The following is an 18,108-nucleotide window of genomic DNA, read 5'->3' as shown; positions in this document are numbered from 1 at the left end:
TTTCAATCAGTTAGTACCCGTATAATATTATTTGACCAAATATTTCCTCTCTATCTAAACTTTTGCAAATTTTAAACAAATTCTGAATATCATTTCCATGTGTTTTTGTCATTTAAATCGATGTGGTTATACGTTTCCCATAAGAACACATGTTAACTCGGTGCAAATTAAAATCCTTACAACTTGCGAACGCTTTAGTGAATCGATTTAAAAATTGTACTGAAGATTCAAAACATATGTAAGGACATTCCGTACAATTTTCATTACATTCTCAATATTTGGAAAATAGGTACAAAACATCCTTAAATGAATTTCCTCGTGTTTCGCGTGTTAAAACACATAACTGAAATGATAAAAAGCTGAACTGTGGCATTTATTGGCATTAGCACTACAATTCGATTCGCGTGTAACATATACGTGACAGCTTCGAGAGAAGAGCGTTTACTTGATAGAGCAATTTCTTAGGCATCACTTAAGGATCGGTCGGAAGGATTTTTACACGACGACACGACACCTCGATGCGAATGGACCACTCGAATGGGAATGTTGCATGTCATTTCCGACAGTCACGTGGCTGTGCGCGAATCGCCTTCGCGGCGCTCTCGACGTATAAGTGAGGCAAATGGAGGGTCGGAGAGCATCGTGGTCAGGGATTTTACCTGACTTTCACTTAGCACTCTCCACTAGCCGGGCCCTTGTAATTCCGAGAGGTGCGATGCGCATCTCTCGAGGTGCATACGTCGTTCTATTACGCCTATGTCTGCAAAGAGCGATCGCGTCGGAATAGAGATACATTACGTGCGCATGGGTATGCATTAAATCATATATTATTAAGCGTTTTTCGGTCCCCGAGCCATTGTTTCCGTGTCTCGAGAGCTTTCACTTCGATATCCAATCAATCTATCATAATAACGTAACATAATGAGATGCATTTGAATGGGGCTCCTGCTATTATAAAATTCACTAAGAAACGATAGTCGGAAAAAAGAGAAATACTTTATATTATGTTAATTAGGTGTAATAAATAAATATTTATTTAATACACTTTTAATATAAATTTATTTAATAAAATAAAATTAAAAGAAAAATATAAAATGTAATAAATAAATATTTTATACATTTATTTAATAAAGTAAAAAATCAAAATGTAAATACAAAATATAAAGATATAATATTTAGATTTCTGCATTATTTGCTACGACACGATACCACGTTAATTCGATGTTGATCGTTAAAATATGCGTCACTTATCTTAATGATCGCGAAAATACTTTATATTATGTTAATTAAGTGTAATAAATAAATATTTATTTAATACACTTTTAATATAAATTTATTTAATAAAATTAAATTAAAAGAAAAATATAAAATGTAATGAATAAATATTTTATATATTTATTTAATAAAGGAAAAAATCAAAATGTAAATACAAAATATAAAGATATAATATTTAGATTTCTGCGTTATTTGCTACGACACGATACCACGTTAATTCGATGTTGATCGTTAAAATATGCGTCACTTATCTTAATGATCGCCATAACGTGTCAAGGATCGTATCTTATCTCTGCTTGTTCACTTACATGCATTATTATAGCGCCTCGAAGCTGCGAGAGTCCGGGAAAAAGGAACGGAAATATTCGTGCTCTAGACTGACCTACGTTTCTTTGTAACCGGGACGGGATACGTATATTTGCATTCAGATAAGAGTACAGGTGGGGCACAGTGGACAGTGCCAGTATTTCATCTCGGTGCCTTCGTCCGTTCGTCTGTGTCCGTTTTTTAGTTTCGGTTTATTCAACGATAAGAACGACGCGGACGCTCGCGGAAACTATAAAGACGCAACGTTGTCTACATTATATGCCGCTGTCCCGGTTACAAATATTTCTCCTATGAACACATCCGCTTTTAGCCCCTTTGACTTCAAACCTGACGAGAAACTTTGCGGAAAGTCAAGAAAATAGTCACTCAAAATCATGTCATAACGAAAAATATGATAAAAATGAAACGATCTCTCACAAACACGCGATGAGAAATTCTAAATTTCAATTTTTTTGTCGCATTTTCCAATCTCAAGTCTTTCATTTTTTAAATAGAAAATCTACATTCTCGAAATCTGAAAGCGAACAAGAAAAAGAATTTATCTTATCTTTTTGAAAACAATTTTAATTTAAAATTAATTTTAATTAATATTAATAAAATTATTGTGGTTAAAATATCAAACATAAAATAATTCAAATAAATTAACGTAACGCTTGCTGCAAAAATTTCAAAAAATAAAATGAATTAAATAATGTGAAAAATAAATTGAAAACAAGAAGAATTTTAATTTTCTTATTATATTAAAAAAATGGGAGTGGAAAAATACCATATTTTTAAAAAATAATGAAAAACAATTAAATTTGTTTCTTTTTCATTTCTAGTCTTTTATAAAAAATAAAAGATTTTAAGCATTTCTATTTAAAAAAAAACATCTAATGTCATCTTTAATAATATTAATGTCGCCATATAATTTTAAGCACACACACAACGCGAATTCCTGAAATGTTTACAAAATATAAAATTGTTATTAGCAGCTAATGACGTAATGGGAAGTGTATGGCATATAGGGATTCCGCGGATCGAGAGAAAGAGAGAGCAAAGAACGCAGTTTCCGCGGTTTGGCCGGCATTCTCATAATACGTACTTTGACGGGAAGTCATTACTTTATTGCCTTGGAGCGCGTGTGCGCCTATTCGGCTACGTGGGATTCGAGAGCCCGCGTTTGTCGGTGATACGATGGGCATTATACTGAATGCGCTGAATGTGTATCGTGCTCGTGGAAGATCGGCTTATGGCTATCGATCTCGATTACGCGAACTGATTGGCTTCGGAGTCGAGCTGCTTATTCGCCCGGCTTGCATACAGGCAATACCGGAGTCACGTACACTCGCGAGAGGATTCGCCGGATCCTACCTGGAAAATCCCCTTGTTCTATGATAACGTATTACACCGCTACGTCGAGGTAAGAGTAAAAAAAAAGAAAAAAGAGAAAAACGTCTCTCTAAGTCTCTTTTGTAGCGACGACGCCGTAGGAACTATGAGTAATACATGAGACGGGATAGTATTGAGGCTGATGGAGTCGATAATGCAACAGCCATTGAGTTGATGTAAAATTAGGAGGCGATATTAATTTTGGCCAAAAAGAAGATACTCATCAATTTAAAAAACTAAAAAATTTTTTAAGAGTTATTAAAGAATTATCATTAAAAAATTTATTATTGAAAAATGATTATAAAAATCATATAAAATATATCACGGATATTAAGATTAATCAATCGAATACACGATGACACGTACACGCAAAGCGGGGGGGCTAAAGAAGACCTCGCGAACTTTCGCAAAATGTATCTAACGCGAAGGGAAGACGTATCGTGCTGGGCGTCTATTTGTGCCAAAAAGAGCGATTTCCACGATCGCGGGAAAGCTGACCGTGACGTTGCCGCCACCCACATACAGCCGATAAGAAACCGATCATTTGTTACATCGTAGTCGGGACCATTGTTTCGCGTTGTCGATCGATAGCCACCTCCCACCCTCGTACATTATTGTTTTCATCGACCCCCGGTGATGGAAGACAACCGCGATGTATCCCGATTGCCACGAGTACGTATGCCCACCCTTCCCTTTTTCCGACGCAACATTGTTTATTTTTGTACAGCAGCGCGATACTCTGGCGACACTTTTTGAGATGACGCGCGATATTTTATCCGGAAGGTCTTTCGTTATCAAGGAGCTAAGTGGATAAAAAGAATGTGCCATTGTCCATATAACATTTCATACATCTAAAATTTAATATTTATATTTAATATTTATATTAATTTATATTTATATTTATATTAATTTATATCAATATTATATTTATATTGATATTATAATTTAATATTTATATTAATATTGAAAATTTAATATTTGTGTTACATTTTCATTCATTGGCGCATTAATCACTTTACCGTATTAATCTCGATAAAATAGTATCGAATATAAAATAATTGATAAATACAATTTTATATAAATTGTAAATTTATGATAATTTCTTTTAAATAATTTATAAACTTTTACAAATAAATTTCATTAATTTTGCAATGAATTTTGTGATTGAAAAATTGTGAGAAAAATATTAAAAATGTAGTCCATACGAAACAGCACATGTCGATCTTTCGAATGACGTCGGATCGGCTGTGCGAAACAGTGCCTGGAGCGAAAATAATTAGCGGTCGATGCGGGACCAGGTGCTTTCTAGAGTCTCCCGATCGTTCCTCGCGTGAATCGTGCTCGCCGATTCCGCGGTCATCCGGGATCGATCTACCGGTTGCATCTCGGGTGCACTTAACCGCACGATAAATCGGCGAGGATACGCTGCTGGAACCAGCGGGTAATCCCGCGAGACAATGGAATCACTCGCCGATCATCTCGGAATTCGGAAACCGGAAAGGTAAAGTGCGTCCGCGACCGATGGCGCATTTTCAACGATCGGCAACGCGACCTGTCCTCTTCTTTCTCCTCGTCCTCTCCTCGACTCGACATATCTGGATCGCCAAGATCTGGCGGCGGGGGAGTTGGATCTCACGATGCTGTTAGCGCTCGTCGAGCCCGCGTCATGCGGAATCGGTTCAGGCTTGGTGCACGTCTTATGTGCACCGATCTGATAAGTCACGGTTAGAAACGGAGCTCGTATTCGTAAGAGTAATGGCAATTTCTAATCTGAGAGCGAGAGAGATGAAATGAATCGAGCTAGAAAGAGCGACTTTGTCGCTGACGTTTACATATAATATTCCGGGTCGAAAAATGTTGCTGGATGTAAATACTTTGACGAGCATCAAGTCGACTTTCTCTTAAAAAATATATCGAATCGGGAAATTATTATTTTTTATATAATTACAAATGAATCCATTGATAATCCATTAATAAAAAAGTAATGAATCTATTGATTAAATCGTTAAAATGTTTCAATTAAAATAATTTACATTTATGATCGATATACATGTTAAATTAGGTCAGACGTAATATTATTTTTTTTTCTCCACTAAATAATAAAACAAGTACGCAATTTTTTATTCTTTAAAATTCTCTTCATATATTAATTTCCAATTCAATTTCTCGCACCTTAATTATATGAGAAATTTATCACATTCTTACGGTCTTAAAGCGGATTAATGAGAGATTTATAAAGATATCTTATGCATGAGTAAAACTCGATATAAGCAGAATGGATGAATAGATGAATGAGTTAAATATAATAGAATGTTGCGCTGAAGTAGTATTACAGGTTCCTATATCGTAAATACTAGTGTTTCATTACATTGCAGACGCATTAGCTGTCAAAAGTGACAGGTTTTTCATGCCTTTATTATGCCATTGCACCATTTTGCAAACATGCGAGCAACCGATAAAAATTAATATCGTAAAATTCAACTCTATATCTCTGACGATATTAATTTCTAACGACTCTATTAGACATTGAACAATGCTCTGTAAGAGATAATAAAAATTCCTAATTGCCATTCAAGTCAGTTATTGCGGCTATTTTTCTGATCATGTATTTTATTGTCATTTAAATTTCGCTTTTTCATTAATAAAATAAAATAAATTTCGTATTTATTAAATAATGATGTTTTTTATATTAAATAATCGATTTTATTTTAATTTTCATTTGAAGATAAAGAGAGACAAATCTTGAAATGTGAAATAAAATTTTATTTTAAAAATAAAACCGGAAAAAGGGAAACGATGAATAAAATAGCTCTCAGATGCTAACGTAAATTAAAAAAAGATAGTAAGAGATAATAAAAATTCCTAATTGCCATTCAAGTCAGTTATTGCGGCTATTTTTCTGATCATGTATTTTATTGTCATTTAAATTTCGCTTTTTCATTAATAAAATAAAATAAATTTCGTATTTATTAAATAATGATGTTTTTTTATATAATCGATTTTAAATAATCGATTTTATTTTAATTTTCATTTGAAGATAAAGAGAGACAAATCTTGAAATGTGAAATAAAATTTTATCTTGAAAATAAAACTAGAAAAAGGGAAACGATGAATAAAATAGCTCTCAGATGCTAACGTAAATTAAAAAAAGATAGTAAGAGATAATAAAAATTCCTAATTGCCATTCAAGTCAATTATTGCGGCTATTTTTCTAATTATGTATTTTATTGTCATTTAAAATTCGCTTTTTCATTAACAAAATAAAATAAATCTCGTATTTATTAAATATCGATGCTTTTTATATTAAATAATTATATCAAATAATGAAAATAAAAATATTTCATTTTAATTTTCATTCGAAGATAAAGAGATACGAGTCTGAAAATATAAAATCAAGTTTTATTTCGAAAATCAAATTAAAAAAAGAGAAACGATGAATAAAATGGCTCTCGGATGCTAAGCGTAAATGAAAAACCTGTGCAATTTCGAGGAGAAAAATTTGCCGGCCGACTTCGTTCATTGATTCCACGTCATTCGGAATCGATATCGCGTGCGATACAGGGAAGATACGTCGCATAGCGGATAGATGCGCGCGGAGTCAATAAGTCACGTGAGATACCAGCTGCACGCGTGATACACGTATGAATCTTGCACACATGTGTGAGGCTGGAAGACGCGCCGCTCGTGTGTGTTACACGGCTAGCGAGCGATGCAACGAGGACGGGGGCGAAAAAGGGAGAGAAATAGGGAAGGTGGGGGAGAGATGGAGAGAGAAATGCGATGGAGCGCATGCCGGCCATGTAGGCTAGGTCGGCGCATACATGGGAAACTGATGCGATGCGCCTCGGGAAGAGGGGAAAAAAGTCTAACGCGGGGCCGAAAAAATGAATTCGTGCGCATCCCGTGCCCACACGTCTAACTTTCACTTCGCTCGGGGATCGGGCAGCAGCCGCGGCAACAGCAGCCAGTCCGCGAGATACGTCCGAGATGAAGGAGCGAGAGAGCGTGCTCGAAATCGCGAAAGGAAGACGGAGAGGGAGAGAGAGAGAGAGAGGTCTTGAACTTTTCACTCGGCGAATTGTCATCGCGTGAATCCGCGAGAGAGAAATATGGGAATCGATGCACGAGGCTCGTAAAAAAGGGAAATCCCGAATAGGAATATCTTATTTCGTGGAAAATATTGTACTTAATCAATAACATTTTTTTTTCAAACACCTGGATCTCGCGAAAGCTGGATTCGCGAGCGCGTGGGAAAAATCGCTCGCGATCGGCTTCTCTGAAGTCTCGAGATGACATTCGGAGGATTCGCGCGTCGAGGGGAATCCTTGAACGTGGATCGCAAATCTCGAGCGTCGCTGATATATCGCGTTTGTATCGCACGATAATGATCTTCTTTTAGTAGAGATCGAAGTGCTACCTCTCTTCAAACGCAGATAGACATCGATCTCTCTTGTGTACGCGATCGATCCGAGGTAACGATTCCGCGGATGCTGTCTTCGCGAGATGCTCCCATTCCAGCAGAGTCTATGTAAAAGAACGTTCCCTTTTCATTTTTGTGGAAAAATCATATTGCCAGAGATGTATCTTTTCTCTTGCTTCTTGCAAAATGTACTTTTCGCGAAGAAAATCTCGAGAAAACTTATTTTTCTCGCAAAAAATTAGCTTTCCCTGCGAAAGATCTTTAGCAGGGATTATTTTCTTTTTCCAAGATTGGGAAATTGATTATAATATCTAACGATAGTGGCTTTTGTCGTTGAAAGATGTAATCATCCTACATATTAAACGTTTCATAAAAGGGACTTTTTGAACGGTAAAAGAAGCCAACTGACAACCTTTATAATTTTTCGGCGATATTAACTGGATAATAGATGATTAATGTCGCACACCCGAGGAACGGATGTCTTTATTAGATACTTGGCTTCACTAACTCGTACTTGATGGAGCCGACAGGCAATCATGGAAATGCGTTTCCTTATTGTCAACAATCTACGCGTGTGATTTATTCCAATTTTTTAACGTGTTATTTATTTGATTAAATTTACCATCTGATCATGTCGATATATATCCATCTCCATATTTCAATTTCGACATTACATTCGCCGCTGTAAAGAAAATTGTCAACGTTTATTTCAATTTATTGATTTAAATTAATAAAAATATATATGAATTAGTTATTTTTAATTTAAATTTATTTAGAAATTCGATATTATGAAATTTTTGTTCTATTATTTTTGCAGAGAGATTTAATATAAAATTTTGCGTTTATTTGTTATCCTAAATTTAGAATTTTTAAATTGAGAGTAAAAAGACTTATAAAATAAATATTTAAAGATATAAGCACATAAACATGTACATCCGACAAGCAATTATAATTATATAATTATATAAATAATAATTATATAATAATTACATAATAAATAAATAATTATATAAATAATTAGTTATAAATAATTATATAATAAATAATTATATAATAAATATATAATAATTATATAAAATTACATAATAATAATTATATATATAATAATATTATAATAATAATAAAATCTTACTTAAAAATGGAGAGTGTTGAGCGCGAATTTTTGTCTCGCTAGCGCATTTTTGGGCTCAAGCCATTCCAGAGAACTCAATTGTATCCCATTTCAGGTAATAGTGTCTGCCGCAACTAAAATCTCTCTTGCGACACAGAGCCGCGGCGAAACCCGCGAAAGCCCGAGCGCGCGATATGATGTCCATCGCACGTTTTTGCCGTTGCTCGTGATGCCGCGTCGTCGCGCGCGGCTTCTGACCAGCGGTTACACAGAGATCCTCCTTTTGTCGCGGCGGAAAAGAAAAAAAGTCGGCGAAACCGCTAAGAGCGCAATCTGAATACCGCTTCGCGGCGTCACGATTCGGCGCGAGGCGATGTCACACGAGGCGGCGCAGCGCACATGACAGTCGCGGCGTCGGCGGGCGCCCCACGTGACTGCCGCACGTGACCGCCGCGCGTGACAGCCGCGGCCCGCCTCGTGTGCCGCGGCGCCCGCAATTTCCATTAAACATTGTGATTTCGTGTAATGTGCTTTGCCGATTTTTTCCCGACGACACCGCCGTCCTGACGTTTTCCTTCCTACTTCTATTATTCTCCCGATTAAGACGTGGACTACAGAGTGTCTCGGAAGAAACGGAGCAAATAATATGTGTATCTTCGACATTTATTTGTTTATTTGACATCAACAGTTTTGCGAATAAGAAATTTTTAACAAATTAATCACTCATTAATTTTTCAATTTAATTTTATAAATTTAATTCTATATATTTTCAATGTTATTGAATATTAAATTTGACGAATTAAACTCGTGATTTATGAAATCGATTGAGAGAATTTTGATCAACGATGAGTGATTTAATTAAATAATTGAGTTATCGTTAATGAACAAATTTTTTAATTTCATTAAAATTTTCAACCTGAATCAGATATTTGTAAAAAAATTATATTATAGATTTCATAATATTTATATAAAAATTATATTATAGGTTCAGGACACCCTGTATATCATCGTGAGACACTATTGTGACAAAGACGATGACGATGAATTCACTACCGCAACTCTCTTCTTCGCAGGACAAAGACGATTGCGAAGACGAGAATCATCCTTTCGCAAAATCTAGCCACATTGATATTTCGCGACGATCCTCTTCGCGCGCAAACGTTGTATCCTGATTCACGTGTGTTTTTTCCGCAAACATTTCTCAGACGTGATTTATCGTCGGAAATAAATCTTAAAGAAAAGCATTCTTTTTTATAGTAACAAGTGTTTTAACAGCTATCTGCCATTTTCGCGCACCTGCTTTTTTCTCGATTATGGCATCGGTTTCCGTAACATCGTTAGCCGATGTTGTTGGTACATCCTCTCCGAGCATTCGGTCACGAGTCCGAGATATTCGCACAGCTGTTACTCTATATTGTAGAAAGTTCTGTACATGTTACATGCGCGCATATGTGTCTTAAGCCGTTTCTTCAGTTGAATCAATCTTGCGATCCACAATTATAATATTAAAGTTATATATACTTTACATTTATTATATATTTTCACGAATTTAGCTCGTTGCTTTGCAAGTATTTTTGTAAAATGATACGTGACAATTTTTCCTCTATTTACCATAAGCAGAATAATATCCATTTTGCATGAGGAATATGTATGTCGATGACATACGAGGACCATTTAAAAAATTTAAATACTTGTCACGTAAAGATTACTTCCCCCTGCGAGTGTCACATTGTCTCCCTCTTTTCAGCAGGCCCGCCTTTGTACATAACAAGTCTCGATAATTATCCGGCCGCCTACGCAACGAGTTTTGAAAAATCGATGGTATATAGCATCGCGAGACGACAATGATTATTCCGCGGACTTTATTGCCAAGCATGTTAGGATTAGTCGAGAAAAACAAAGGAAATACTTTCAGTCTTCCTGGAATAAATAGCGCAGACTTGTGGAATTAATATTTAAAAATAAGGATTTTTCAAGAATTAAATTAAAGAAAAAAAATTAAAGAAAAAAATGTATGATCTTGCAGTAAGATGATTGGAAAACAAGATGGCAATGTTTTCGACTTTCATTGCGATTAATTCTAGTTGAAGTTTTCCTCCTGAATTCAAATCGATGCATGATAAATGTATAAACGCACTGAGAAAAAATCTGGTTGCATTAATTAGAATTCTGGTAGATTCAATCGTTTGTTGGAAAATGGACGAACCAGAATTCTTGTAGGAATTACCAGATGAATCTGATTAATTTCTTTCTGTTAAATTTATCAAATTTTCTGGTTAATAATACTAAACTCATCAGCACCAAGTCGTCTAAAATTTTTTCATCTAATCTCAAAAGTCTGTTTAATATTTTGAATTCCAACAAGATTATTGGATAAATTCAATCCAGATTATTGAATAAATTATTTTAAATTCAGTTTGTTAGAAATTAAACTGATAAAGAGTGATGCAAGAAGAAGATGCAGCTCAAACACACACAATCAGAGAGCTAGCATCCTCTTTTTGGCACTATTGCTCGTACGAAAAAAAGATATACTTTGGATTTAATGTTAATACTAGTTCTTTATATACATTTCATGGCAATATAAAAATATTGAATACGAGTTAAGTTAAGAAGCAAGCAAAGAAATTAATGTAACAAGAAATTTGATAGATCCAACCAGAAAATACTAATCAAATCCTTATAGTAAATTTTATTAAACGTTCCAGTTATAAAAAATCGATTCTTATTATGATAATTAAAAATTCTTGTTTGATTTAACCAAAATGCCTTCAATACATCATACACATCTTATTGATACAATCAAACGATTTTTCTCAGTGCACCGATCCAAAGGAAAATTGACGAAAGAATCTGTTCCCAAAATGAAGAACTCTCTCTCGGGAGTAAAAGCATGCGGGAAATTTAATATAGGTAGAGAGACGAATTGCGCAAAATGTTAAGCGAACGTCTCGAGAATGCGTAGCCCGGGACGCGATGATAAAAATGTCCCACCGAGACAAGTACATACATCAAGTAAAGCGATGTTACAGCGGGAAACATCGCGGGGGTCGCGACATTTGGCCAAGTCCGGTCGCGATAATGGAAACGCTTCTTGAAGAGCCGAGGCCGAGCAGGAGGAGAGCCGCAGAAGAGAGGAAAAGAGAAAGATGGTTGAGGAGGGAGGGGGGGGGGAGCGGATAGGTAGGAGTGCATGCAGATGAATAGCTCGCAGAAACCGTGAGAGTCTACGCGGTTGCCCTATATATCGGGAGCAGGAGAGCCGTCGAGAGTGGCTGCGCTCACGACGACTCTCGTGTGCGCGTGTGTGTGTCGCTCGTCTTTTAAAACGCAAACTCGGTCGGTCGGTCGGTCTGTCGGACGGACGGTCCTCGACTCGACCTCTCGCCGGTGCTGAGAGGCGAAGAACCACCGCTAGAAGCCGAAGACGAGCGGAGGAGCCAGGCGGAAGCCCGGTCGTGCTTAGGGATGCTGGAGATGCCACGTCGAGATACAAAGTTCCTATCGATATACTTTCGCCTCGATTTCAGGAGCGTCGATAAATCTCGCACTACGCTAACGAGAGAGAATATTGATGTTGCAGAAATAGAAATCGGGAGGGACAAGTTGGAAGAATCGCGAGAAATTAAAATGTTTAGGAACCCTGTATGATTCCAGCAATTTTCCTTCTCTCCCGATATCGATGTTCTGCCTGGAAATATCTTGGATCTACCAGTTGGTAATCGCGCGATGAACCTTTGACTTCTAACGCGCCCTGGATTCTACCGGCTGGCTGGTCGGCGTCCATCGTCAGTCCCGGTGTTCACCTTTGACTCGGTGACACGATCGCGGAGGAATTAAGGACAACTTCCAGGGGAGTCCGAGACTTACGCCTCTCCTGCAGAGTTGTTCTCCGTCCGCGAGGCATATTAGGCTTATGATGCGTGTTGTGTGAGAGGCAACCGGTTACCGCTTACCTATTATACTTCTCGATTTAACGTCCGTAGACAGTCGGAATTATACGTCATAATTTATGGCCCGAATAATTGCTCGCACGCGCGCTACCGAACAGTTCGCCAAGAAGAATACAGATTATTAAGTACAAGATGTCATCCCAGAGAAGACAAGGTTGTTATCTCTTAGCTAATTTCTATAAAAATATCAGGTATTAAAATATCAAAGAAAGTAAAGTTTTAAGTGAATAAATTATCACAAACTTTATAAAAGTACAACAAATGAAAGACGCAATTTTTTTGTTTAATCAAAAATGGATGATTCATGTTTATTAAGGATGTTTTGTACCTGTATTCAAAATATTGAGAATTTAATATTTATATAATATTTATATAATATATATAATATTATTCTATATTTATACTATATTTATATAATATTTATATAAATATTAAAAAATACATCTCTGCTTGTAATATTCCACACAATTTCTCATACTCAAAATACACCAAAAGTTATTCGTCAATATTGATTTTCAGATACTTTTTGCTGAGATTGTATACAAAACTTCCTTAATCGTGTTTTATTTATACGATTAAATTAAATTTCCCTTTTCAATACATATAAATTATAATTAAAAAAAAAACTAAAAGAAATGCAAAATGCACGATTGGTATTAGATATTTCTCAATCGTGACTTTTTGTGCCACCGTGAAAACAACGATCGCCAATTTCCTTTTGCGTATTCGCGTGCATTAATTAATCGTCGCGTGTCGCAATTTCCCAGACGGTCGGAGAAACATAATCCGGATGCGATCTAAACGCGCGACAATCGCTCGTGCTATTCGCGAATTGCGAAAGAGCCTCCATCGATCGGCAAAGCACACGAGGCGTTCGATGTCCTTTGAAACTGGAACTCGATCGACCTATCGATTCGAACGGTAAAAGTCGAGTCGAAGAGTAAGTAAGAGTAACTAAAAGTAACAAAGAGCAGCAACCATCACTCCCGGGAGAGCTGGTGGAAGGGAAGAAGGAGGAAACGAGGATGCGAAAAAATAACACGCCAGAGAGGAAGACTGAAAAGACTAAAAAGACCAGGAGAGGAAACGGCCTCGAGTCCTAGAGCCAACTAACCGCCGGTGAACTTTCGGCTCCCGGCGACTCGCGATCAACAACAGTGACCATCATGTCCACCTATCACGCGCACGCGATAGATAGATGCAACCACGACCTACGGTTATATAGGCACCAGGCACTACCACGCGCGCGAATAAATGGCCACCACCTACATGACACAGGCTAAAACCTTCACCGTAGATGCACCGCGAAGAGGTCGTGCCGAAGGTGGCCCGGCGTTGAAGATCGTGCGAATGCGGCCTAAGCGGCGGAACGATGAAAAGAGAAGGGGGGAAAGACGCGGGGGCACCTTTTATAGACGTCGTTTATAGGACTCGATGCATCGGACGCGTTGCCTCCGCTGCTTTTCTAGGATTGAGACCATTTTGCATATCTACGTACTCGAGAGAATCATCAGAGAATGTCACGTGTTTAACAAAGATTATTATTATATAGAAGGAATCTTAAAACTATAGGAGATGATATATTTTTGTAGGGACCGAGTCTTCGAGATCTTGTTGGAAATCTAAAAATAAAAGTAGCATCTCGAATTAAATTAATAAATCTTGCCTTATATAAGTTTAAGTAAACTTATATAAGCATTTCATAAGACGGAGTATTTAATTCTATTAATTTAATGCATGTGTACGCTATTTTGCTAATATAATTAAGATGTTATCTTATAATAAAATTATCAACATTGACTTCTCGTAATAATAAATTGATAGAGTTGTGAAGATAAATTCATAAGATGTTATCTTGCTATGAAATTATCAGCACACATTAATAAATTGACTTTCCGTGAAAAATGTTCAAACCGCAGAACCAAATAGAAGAAGAAAAACAATTGTCTTGCCGTTGGTGTCATTTGATCTGTTAAAAGTTCCCTAATAATTTGATTATTTGATCACAAAGCCGAGACCGAGAGGGAAAGAAAGAGAAGGAAGCGAAATTTGCCGCAGGTACGAGTAGTTTCATCTCGTTTGTTTGCTTTGGTCGGCGGTATTCCGGTAGCGGATCCCCCGAAAAAGGTAGCAACTAGGGCATAAAAGCCGGAACGTGAGAGAAAAAGAGGGAATCGGAAGGGGGTTGGTTAGCGTGGCCGATCGATCAGCATTGGCGGTTTTTGCGCTACCCATATGTCATAGTCGGCCTGGCCGAGAACATGCCAGGGCATAGAGAGCCCAGCTTGGGGCTCTCTGTCCATTCATGATACGTACGTGGCGGGAATTTCGGGTGGGTGGCCATAATCGCGTCTTCTTTGGGGACAGGGCACTTTTGATTCTTCTTCTCCCCCCCCGAAACTATTATCTCAGATGCCTGCGAAACCTCCGCAGGCATCCGAGAGAAACTATCGTGTCCTTGGAGATAATAAAATTGATATCGATAATCGCGAATCGTCGTGTCGATTAATAAACCTCTGTACGAGACGTATAATAAGTACCCTAATGACTTGGACATCGGCATGCGCGTTTTTGCGTTGCGACAGCGTCCGCACTCGGCTTGCGCTTGCGTAACGATCGACACGCATCCTCCCCGATCTCTTTGTCGTCCCGATCTACTCGGCAATCACCGGCGACCCGCGAATCGCAGAGTTAACGTACTACGAAGGCAACCAGGTCACCGAGGCCCGGCGCGATCTCCAATTCGGCATCGGGACAATGGACTAGAGAGCGCGCGATGGGGAGGAACCGATGACGACGAAGGAGGACATCGTGATGGAAGGGGGGGGAGAGGGGGGGGACGCGAGGTGATACGTGGGTGCAGCGGTGCTAGAAAGTGTCCCAGACCGAGAGGAGAAAAAAGAGTCCGGGTCAGTTTGAATAATTTTGACCACACCTCTCGTCAAAGCGATACACGAGCGTATGAATACATACATTTAAATGCGCCCCGCCGCCCGGGGAAGTATTGTCCGGATTTTTTAAACGGCCCCGAGGCCGGGAGATCCGCAGGCGTCGTCTCTCGTAGCTCGCGGTCCTCGGGTGACCGATATTTCTCTCTCATCGCGCGAAAAAAACCACCTGGCTGTCTCCCGAGTTTTTTTTTATTTCGCCCCCTCGCGTCATCCTGTTTCCCCGGACAGCTTTACCTGTTTCGCGAAACATGCAAATTTATGCGCCGCCGGAGGGGGGAAGAGGGAGAGAGAGAGAGAACTGTCTCGTCGTCGAAACCGGGAAACTCGACGTCTCGGAGCGAGTTTTTCATTAAACCCGAGAAACGTCGGGTGAGAAATCGCGATATCGCACGTTGCGTCCTTCGCGTAACAGGTGCATTCTTCTTAATTGTATCTTTCCTGCGTCTTGAATCTGTAAAACGAAACGAGTAGAGAAGGAGGAAGAAGGAAAATGAAAAACGCACGCGTAGGAAGAAGTTTATAATAGCAGTACGAATAAAAACGTTAACAATTGTGCACTAAATAAAGGAAATTTTCCCTCTAATTCGCAGGCAATTTACGCAACAAACAGATGCGACATATAAATAATTTTACAAAGAATTTATCATTATAATTCTTATTAATATATAGTAATAATTATTAAAATTATTTTGCATTACTTTCTGCAAAAATCCAAGTATTTCGAATAGATATTCGAAAGCGACATTGACAAATTTTTATCCCCTTGCATGATTTTAAGGAATTACGAGGTCGTTCTTTCGTTCGTGTACCGTTAAAAACAGGCTTGCGATTAGCCTTCTCCCGTAATTTGAATATAGATTCGCAGGAAGAAAGCGAGAGAACGAAAGAAAGAAAAGGAGAGAACGTAGAGACAGAAAGGGAGAGAGAGAAATCTAAAGGAGCCACGATATACTTGTGTCTATAAATGATCGATCGTGAAAGATCATCGTGTGTAGAATGGAATATCCTATCGGAGGCTGCTAATCGAGGCTTACAAGCTAATAATAATACTAATTATATTAAGCAAGACATTAGTAACTCGACAAATCCGTCGAACACTGATATTGCGTTTTGTTGGAGAATTAGAGATAAATGCCCAAAATAGATATCTTTCGTATAATGCAGTTAAATTTAAGTATAGCATTCATAATTCCCAAAGTTGTATTTAAATATGGAAAATTGTGTAATGTCAAAAATTTAATTTTTAAAAATGCACGCTATTTATACAGATTATTCGATCGATTGTTTCATCTAAAAAGTCAGTTTCTGTGAATTAGATAAATTTTTATTTTATTTGACAAATATTTATTTTATTTAGAGATTAAATTTTATTAAATCTATTCAAATTTCAATCTTTAGATAAATTATATTATTAATATTATTTTATTAATATATATATATTATTAATATTATTATTAATATTATTTTAATTTTTATTCGATTCGGATTTCAATAATTATCGAATAATTATTGCGGGGAGGAAATTCCTCTTACAATAGCTTAAAATATCGGAAAATTCTGATTCGCTCTTCGGAACCTGAACTGTAGCTGCAAGTCTGGCGATATATTAGCGCGATTTTCTTGTCTCAGATGGAGACGGTGCGAGCGTAGCGTTTCTGGCACCTTTTGCCTGCCTATGCATTCCGATTGTTGGGTGTGAATCGGTGGCACGTACGCTTAACATCGCGCGATAGATCGATTCGCAATGTCCAATGGAGGAGAAACTACTGTTACATGGAAAAATACACCAATTCTCGGATAAATGTGAAGCGTGCAAAAGTAAAATAGCGATAGAGCGTAATCGCTGACGTGACAATAAATACATCAGCCTGTGCTCTTAATAAATATAAAGAAAGGAATTCGGAGCATCAAGCTCTCTTTGAGTTACCGAGGGCACTTTATTCATCGATTATTCTTCGCGGATGTTTAAGATCAATAAATACACGTCAGAAAATGTAATATTTAAATTCGTAGAGCTTTTGGAGATACGAAGATAGCAAGGACCAAACAAATTTTCTTCAAAAGAAAGATCGTCTTCTCGTCAGGGATATTCTGTATAATGCATCAGAGACAGTGCGATAACATCTGGCGCATACAATTATTACAGCGAATAGAAATGTCCTCCAAAAGACGAACATTTCAAGTCTCCCGATGGTGAAGATCATCTCCTCTCGTACATAAACCTAGCATATAATGTGCCGCGCGCTTGGCCGTTTCTGACGGCTCATGACCGTTCGTGCATTCCGATTGGTGGGTGTGTAAATATGTAGCTATATAGCCACTAGTGCGTTAAAGTTCGTCCATCGCATCTCGTGGTGAAACTGATGGACGATAAGGAGGAACGGAAAAATTTTTACGGCATTTTAAAAACAAATTTCACCGCGAAAGGCAATTGAATGAAATGAACGGACATGATGTACAAGAAAACATATATATATATAATATAAAATAGTAATAAAATAAAATAAAATAATTAAGTAAACAAATAAATAATAAAATAATGTAATGAAATTAAATTTAAAGTGAAGGCGCCTAAGAAATATATTAAAAAACTAAATATGTAAATTTCTTAATAATTAAAGAAATCAATTATTAAGAATATAAATAAATCATATTATAGATGAATAAAATATAAATTAATAATATTATAAATATATTATA

The sequence above is a fragment of the Camponotus floridanus genome, unplaced genomic scaffold (assembly GCF_003227725.1).
Source record: "Camponotus floridanus strain SB8 unplaced genomic scaffold, Cflo_v7.5 scaffold208, whole genome shotgun sequence".
In the NCBI taxonomy this organism is placed as follows: domain Eukaryota; kingdom Metazoa; phylum Arthropoda; class Insecta; order Hymenoptera; family Formicidae; genus Camponotus; species Camponotus floridanus.
Note: the sequence above shows the minus strand (reverse complement) of the source record.